Source organism: Mustela nigripes, chromosome 4 (genome assembly GCF_022355385.1).
Source record: "Mustela nigripes isolate SB6536 chromosome 4, MUSNIG.SB6536, whole genome shotgun sequence".
Taxonomy (NCBI): Eukaryota; Metazoa; Chordata; class Mammalia; order Carnivora; family Mustelidae; genus Mustela; species Mustela nigripes.
Genome location: NC_081560.1, coordinates 169,416,834 through 169,423,734, shown reverse-complemented (window position 1 = coordinate 169,423,734; position 6,901 = coordinate 169,416,834).

The window sequence follows — 6,901 nt, the reverse complement described above, 5'->3', positions numbered from 1 at the left end:
GGAGAGGATTCCCCTTGGAGTTACTGACTAACACGACACCAGAGAATGCCGGGATGAGTCTTACTCTTATGTCTGAGGGGCTGGGGCCCCTGTCGCAGACAGTGGGCTTTACTGGGTCTGTTCTTACCCTTCCCTGTCTTCCCTTGCCTTCCTGCCTGTTCTCTGAGATGAGTCCACGGAGCTAAGAGGATAAGACTGCCCATGGTGAATGCATGTATGCTCCATGTACCTGGAATCCAGAAATTTCTGAATTTAGCTTGTCTCTGGCCTGTTTCAGGGCTTGTGAGGACCTGTTTTGAAGTCCATTTTCTTGGGGGCGCAGTGCCCAATTAGTGGGCATGACAGCAGTCCCTAGTGCTTGTGGGGATGGTTCCTGGACGTGTAGATGGGTCTCTGTCCATGCCGGTCATGTGAAGGTTGGAAGAGGAATGTGAGAATTATTCATTTATAGCCTGTCTCTGTCTCTCTTTCTCTCTCTCTCTCTCTCTCTCTCTTTTTTTTTCCCCCAACACTCCCCAAATGTCTAGAGCAGTCTATTTGGGAATTATCTGATATCATATAGTATGTTTACAAAGACTTAGAGTTTCTCCGATACCTTGTTTTTCTTTTAATGATACATTTAAAGTGTAATGAGAAACCTGTATGTTGATAATGGAAAAATGTGAACTAGGTGAAGTTTTTGGTGCTACCCAAACTCAAAGTGCCAGATTGCCTTCCACAGCCAGGATGGGCAGCTCGAATCCTTCCCTTCTTGGATAGTGCCCTAGGGTTAAAGAAACAAGTACAGTCATTAGTAATTTTTGCCGTGTATGGCAAGTGCCTGCTCTTTCAGAAGCTACACAGTCCATATTATCAGTAACTTATGGCCCTGTGCATCAAACCTTCCTTGCTTACGGTGTATCACTGTGCAGGGATCACGTTCCCTTCTTTGGCATTTTATGATTCACCAAAAAGTCTTATGAGATAGCTGTAACAGTGAAATGTTACACTTCACAAAGGAGGATGCTCCTTTGCATGCCGGCGCATTTTTCTTATCCAAATCTACATGTCTAATAATTGGTAAGACCAAGCCTAACAGCCAGGGAGCACAATTCAACACATAACAGATCCTGTTTTACTTAAATTCTATATACGTGGTACTGTGGGAGAGGTTATTAGGGATGGAGGGACTGGAGGAGAGAGCATGTTAGATTTCTGGTTATGATTACAATTTGGAAGCAGAAGGATTCTTGAGCTTAGGATATTAATAGGGAACATTTTTTCATTTATAAGAGGAGTCACCTAAAGAATAAAAATTAGGGATGTCTGGGTGACTTAGTCAGTTAAACGTCTGCCTTCTGCTTGGGTCATGATCCTGGGGAGCTGGAATCGAGTTCCATACTGGGCTCTTTGCTTAGTGGGGAGCCTGCTTCTCGCTCTGCCCGCCACTCACCCTGCTTGTGCTCTCTCTGTCTGACAAATAAATACATAAAATCTTTAAAAAAAGAAAAATTAAAGAGTAATTTTACGTCTGCTTTTAAAAGGCAGAAAAGGGGAAGATTTGGAAAGGTACAAAAGGACAATGCAAGTTGAAAATACCAAATAAGATTCAGACATAAATCCATATATATATCAGTAATTATAAATAGGCTCAACTCATCAGTCAAATGATAGGCTGCTAAGTGAATAAAAATCAAGATATGCTAATGTTGTTGTGCAAAATTTTACTTAAACAATTATTTTTTTTTTATTTACTTGAAAATAATCTATAAGCCAAAGAAATCCAGGCTAGGAATTCTAAGAGCTAACCAAAGGTAATATAAGAGTAGATGAAAGAGAGAAGGCATCAAAAAGCTAAAAATGATTAATGTGTATGTATTGAATAATACTTTAAAATTCATAATTTATCGTTGACAGAACTGTATGAGAAAATATAAATGAACCGTTATAGTTCAATAATTTAAAATACGCTCTTCTAAAATAGTAGATCAAGGAAACACAAAAAAGCAGATACACAGATTTGAAAGTAATGTGTTAGTAAAACTTTATAGTGAACAATACATTCCTTTATTAATTGCTTTCTTTTTAAAAATTTTAAAAGACTTTATTTATTATTAAAATTTTTTATTTATTATTTGAGAGAAAGAGAGAGAGTGAGTGAGCATGAGCAGGGGGAGGGCAAAGGGGGAGAGACTCCCTGCTGAGCACAGAGCCTTCTTGGGCTAAATCCCAGGACACTGGGATCATGACCTGAGCTGAAGGCAGATATTTAACCAACTGAGCCACCCAGGTGCCCTGTTCCTTCATTAATTTCTTCTTTCTTTCTATTTATTTGTATATTCCTCTGTTCTTAAATAATTATATGTATTATAGATTTTAAAAATAAGATAATACATTTATCAATTTACATATCAATAAGATAGAAATCTAGATGAATGTAATCCATTTCATGAAACATAAAATACCCAAACTGACTAAATATAGACTAAAAATGTGAATCACATAATAGAAACAACAAAAATTTTAATTAGTAATGAAACTTGATTCCATTTTTATCAGAAAGCCCAAATCTGGTTTAAAGGTGAATTAAGCTACACTTTCAAGAAACAAATAATCCCAATTTAATAACAGGTTATGAAAAGTAAAATAAAGATGGAAGTAATTTAATTTTTCATGAAATTAATAATAATCATGATACTCAAATATAAGAAAAATCATAGGTCAATTTCACTTTTTAAATATAAATATAAAAATTCTAAATTAAGTTAATTAAAGAAATACTATGTTAAAATAATACAGCAGGAACCAATAAGTTTATTCCAGAAATGTAATGGTGTTTTAACAGTAGAAAAATAAAACTGTAGTTAATAATGAACTATAGGTGAGAAAAACACACCAAACATGTAGAAATCTCATACTCTGCAGAAATATGGTCATGTTCTATATGACTCTATGACAAAAAAGACAATTTTGAACAAAAGATAATTTAACTCCAGAAATGACAAAATTATAAAGTTGTCAAATATTAATGTACTGCTGAGACTATTATAACCTCTTGTGAATTTCTGGTGGGTGATTAAACTGCCTAGTCATTGTGAAGAAGAGACTGGTGAGATAGATAGATAGATATAATATGTAGTTTTATATATACATACGTAATTATATATATTTTTTAAAACTAAAAAATATATAATATATAATATTTTATATATTATATATATAATTTCATTAAGACCAAGAACTTTTATTCGCAAGTTTATATCCAAAGTAAACCTGTGTAAATTCATCAAAAGACATATACACAATTTTTTATAACAACTTTTTTTTCTTTAGATGGTGGCTGTGAATCGTTGGAAGCAACCTACATGCCCATTCCCAGGGGAATGATTAAATAAAATATGGTATATGCATAAAATAAAATATGAAGCAGAGTCAGAAGCAAAGAGGCAGATTTATTGCAGTTAGGCTACATCTCACAAACATGTTAATAAGAAAAGAAAGCAAGAATAAGATTTATAGCACCATTTATGCAAATTAAAAATGCACGTTAACACCATATATTTTTCAAGGATACACATATATCTAAATAGGTACACAGGAGGGAAATTGAAAAGATATATATTAAAAACACTAGTGTGAATACTTTTAAAAAGGAGGGGAAGAGCAGTAGGGATGAGAAATGAGGAGAAAATAATGCAATGAAATAGAAGAGAGACATTGCCAGGGTTAGTGGTGAGTGGTGAGTAATTTAATTTAATTTAATTCTGTGCATCTAAGGTGAAGCTAAAATTAAAAGATAGTAAAATTGACTACGTGGTATATGTGCAAAAAAATGTATTTTTATGTGTTCCTTGCAAAGCTTTCTAAATAGCAAGTTCTCCAAGTACTTTGGAATGGGATTCAATTATGTACTATTTTTCCCATGAATGCATCTGTAACATAAATTATTTTCACCTGTCATGCTCTGAAAAGTAGTTACTTTGCAGGGAATCGTAACTTTTCTGTTTTTCCTTGGCTGGGTGAAACGGGATTGAAAAGTTTGCATATTTCCTTTGTTCAGGCAGTAAGGATAAAAGAAAGTCTGTGGTTTTTCCATGGCCTTAGAGTTGACAGGCTGACTCCTTGAATCTGAATCAGATTCTTCAAGGGTCAGGCTGACAAAGTGAGTGAGTCTATGATTTTTTTTTTCCTGACGTTGAAATGGCTTGGATGAGGACCCAGTTGTAATGTGGCCCCATATATATTTACCTAAATGTACAAACAAGCAAAAAAAAAAAAAAAAAAAAAATCAAATAATAAAGACAACTGCTTTTTTAAGAGCAAGTATTAATTCATTTTACTGGAAAAAGAAACTGAGTCACAGGAAGATTTAGTGACATTGTTATTCCAAATCACACCATGAATCAGACCAAAGTCAAATTGGAACGAAACATTTTCAGACCCCTAGCAAGTGCAACTTCTACTACCATGCTGCCTCTATATACACAGGATTCAAGGTACAGTAACAAAGTGTATCATCAGTATTTAAGATTCTTCCTATGAAACATTCCATACAGTTTTGTGGTTTATGGGAAGATGCAAAGTAGCAATTTTTGTTTGCAGTAGAGACATTTTAAATGACTGAAGTTTTAATTAACCGCTAATTTTTTTTCTTCCCACCGTGTGCACAGTAAACTTTATCTGTTTGCTGTCTGAAGCTCTGTGTTTGCAAATTAGGAGCTCCTGCTTCTTTCCATTTTAATTAAAACCTGCGAGCTTGACATAATCAACTTCCTTCCTTTTTTGGTTGTTTAATGAACATTAATGAAACAAAATTAAAGTGCTATTTAACATTCATCCAATTTATTAATTGTTAGGCAGGATAACTTTGTTTTCAGGGACAGGAGTTGAACTTGAATAATTTAGAGAAATTAACTTTCTCAGTAGCATTTAATAAAACCATGGCAGGGCATGTGGCCTACAAAGTCAGGTCAAGGCGATATTGATGTTATTGTTTATACTGAGAAGGCATCTCGAAATCAGAGAGACCATCAGAAATTAATCAACAATTGTTTCCACTTGATTAAAATTCTGGCATTTCGGGTGAGGACAAGGTGCCATTTTCTCATGATCGTGCTATTGTGTCTTTCATCCACATATTTTCTCTATTAGTGCATGTGCCCACTTCCTAGTTTTCTCCTTCTGTGCTTTCTTTGGTTACATATTAAATATTTTATCTATACCGGGTCCTACCAGATATTTTATACATTTCTGTGTATATGTTTATGGTGCTCAGAAGTTAATGTTTAAAGGTCTGTAAGAAGCAATATAATAGAGTGTTATATGGTAAGCGTTCAAGCTTCGACAACAAGAAAAACTTTACTTTGAATCCTAGATCTGCCCCTTACCAGCCGTGTGATCTGGGGCAAGTTATCTTCTTTGATCCTCAAATTTGTCTCATCCGTATCTGCCTTATGGAATTTATCATTCGATTCGAAGATATTTTTTGTGCCAGGTGTTGTATGAGGCCTAGGTTCGTAAGAATGAACCCAGTGAACGTGTTTGTGCTCTCATGGAATTTGCCACCCAGAAGGGGAGAGAGACCTAAAGCATTAAATCACATATAATGATTTAAGTTTTTACCAGGTTTAGTGAATGGCTCAGATGTCTGGAAATCATGATGGTCTTTCCGAAGGAAAAATAAAATATTAAACTAGAACTTGAAAGTGAGTAGAAGGTAGTTGGCCACGAGAAAAGAAGAAGGTAGGGCTTCCAGGGAAAAGAAACAGCATTGATTGCCGAAACTGGGAGAGGAAAGGAGCTTGTTTTTCATGACCGTCTGAGGAGGGCTAGAGCAGAGACAGAAAGGGGGGAGTTGACAGTCTCTGGGCACAAGGTAGATCCTAGCGAACCTTGGATGCCAGATTGAATGTTATACTCTGTGCAGGTGTGACAAGAGCCACTGAAGGGTTTTAAACAGTAGAAGAAAAAAGAGCATATTAATTTTCTACTGCTGCTCTAACAAATCGCCACAAGCTTAGTGGCTTGAAATAACACAAATATATATTTTTAAATTTTATTTAAAGATTTTATTTATTTAGTTGACAGACAAGAGACCACAGGTAGGCAGAGAGGCAGGCAGAGAGAGAGGAGGAAGCAGACTCCCCGCTGAGCAGAGAGCCTGATGCCGGGCTTGATCCCAGGACCCTGAGATCATGACCTGAGCCGAAGGCAGAGGCTTAATCCACTGGGCCACCCAGGCACCCACAAATATTTTATTTTATACTTCTCTATGCCGAAAATACAACCTAGGTCTCACGGGTCAAAATCAAGTGTTGACAGGACAGTCTTTCCTGCTGCAGGCTCTAGAGAAGAATCTGTTTCCTTGCCTTTTTGAGCTTCGAGGCTGCCCACATTCATCGCCTGGCATCGGGAGGAGGCCGATCAAAGGTGTGATCCCCGAAAATGTCCTGCAAGGAAACTGAGGGATATAAATTCACTTCCTCTTGTTTGTTTAAGTTTCTATTTAAATTCCAGTTAGTTAACATATAGTGTAATATTGATTTCAGTAGAATTTAGTGATTCATCACTTACGTGTAACACCCAGTGCTCATCACAAGTGCCCTCCTTCATACCCAACACCCGTTTAGCCCATTCTCCTGCCCACCTCCCCTCCAGCAGCCCTCAGTTCGTTCTCTAGAGTTAAGAGTCTCTTACGGTTTGCCTCCCTCTCTCTCTTTTTCCCCTTCCCCTATGTTCATCTGTTTTGTTTCTTAAATTCCACATATGAGTGAAATCATATGGTATCTGTCTTTCTCTGACTGACTTCACAAAGCATAATGCACTTTTAGCTCCATCCATCCATGTCATTTCAAATGGCAATATTTCATTCTTTTTGATGACTGAGTAATTTTTCATCATATACATATATATATATAGATAT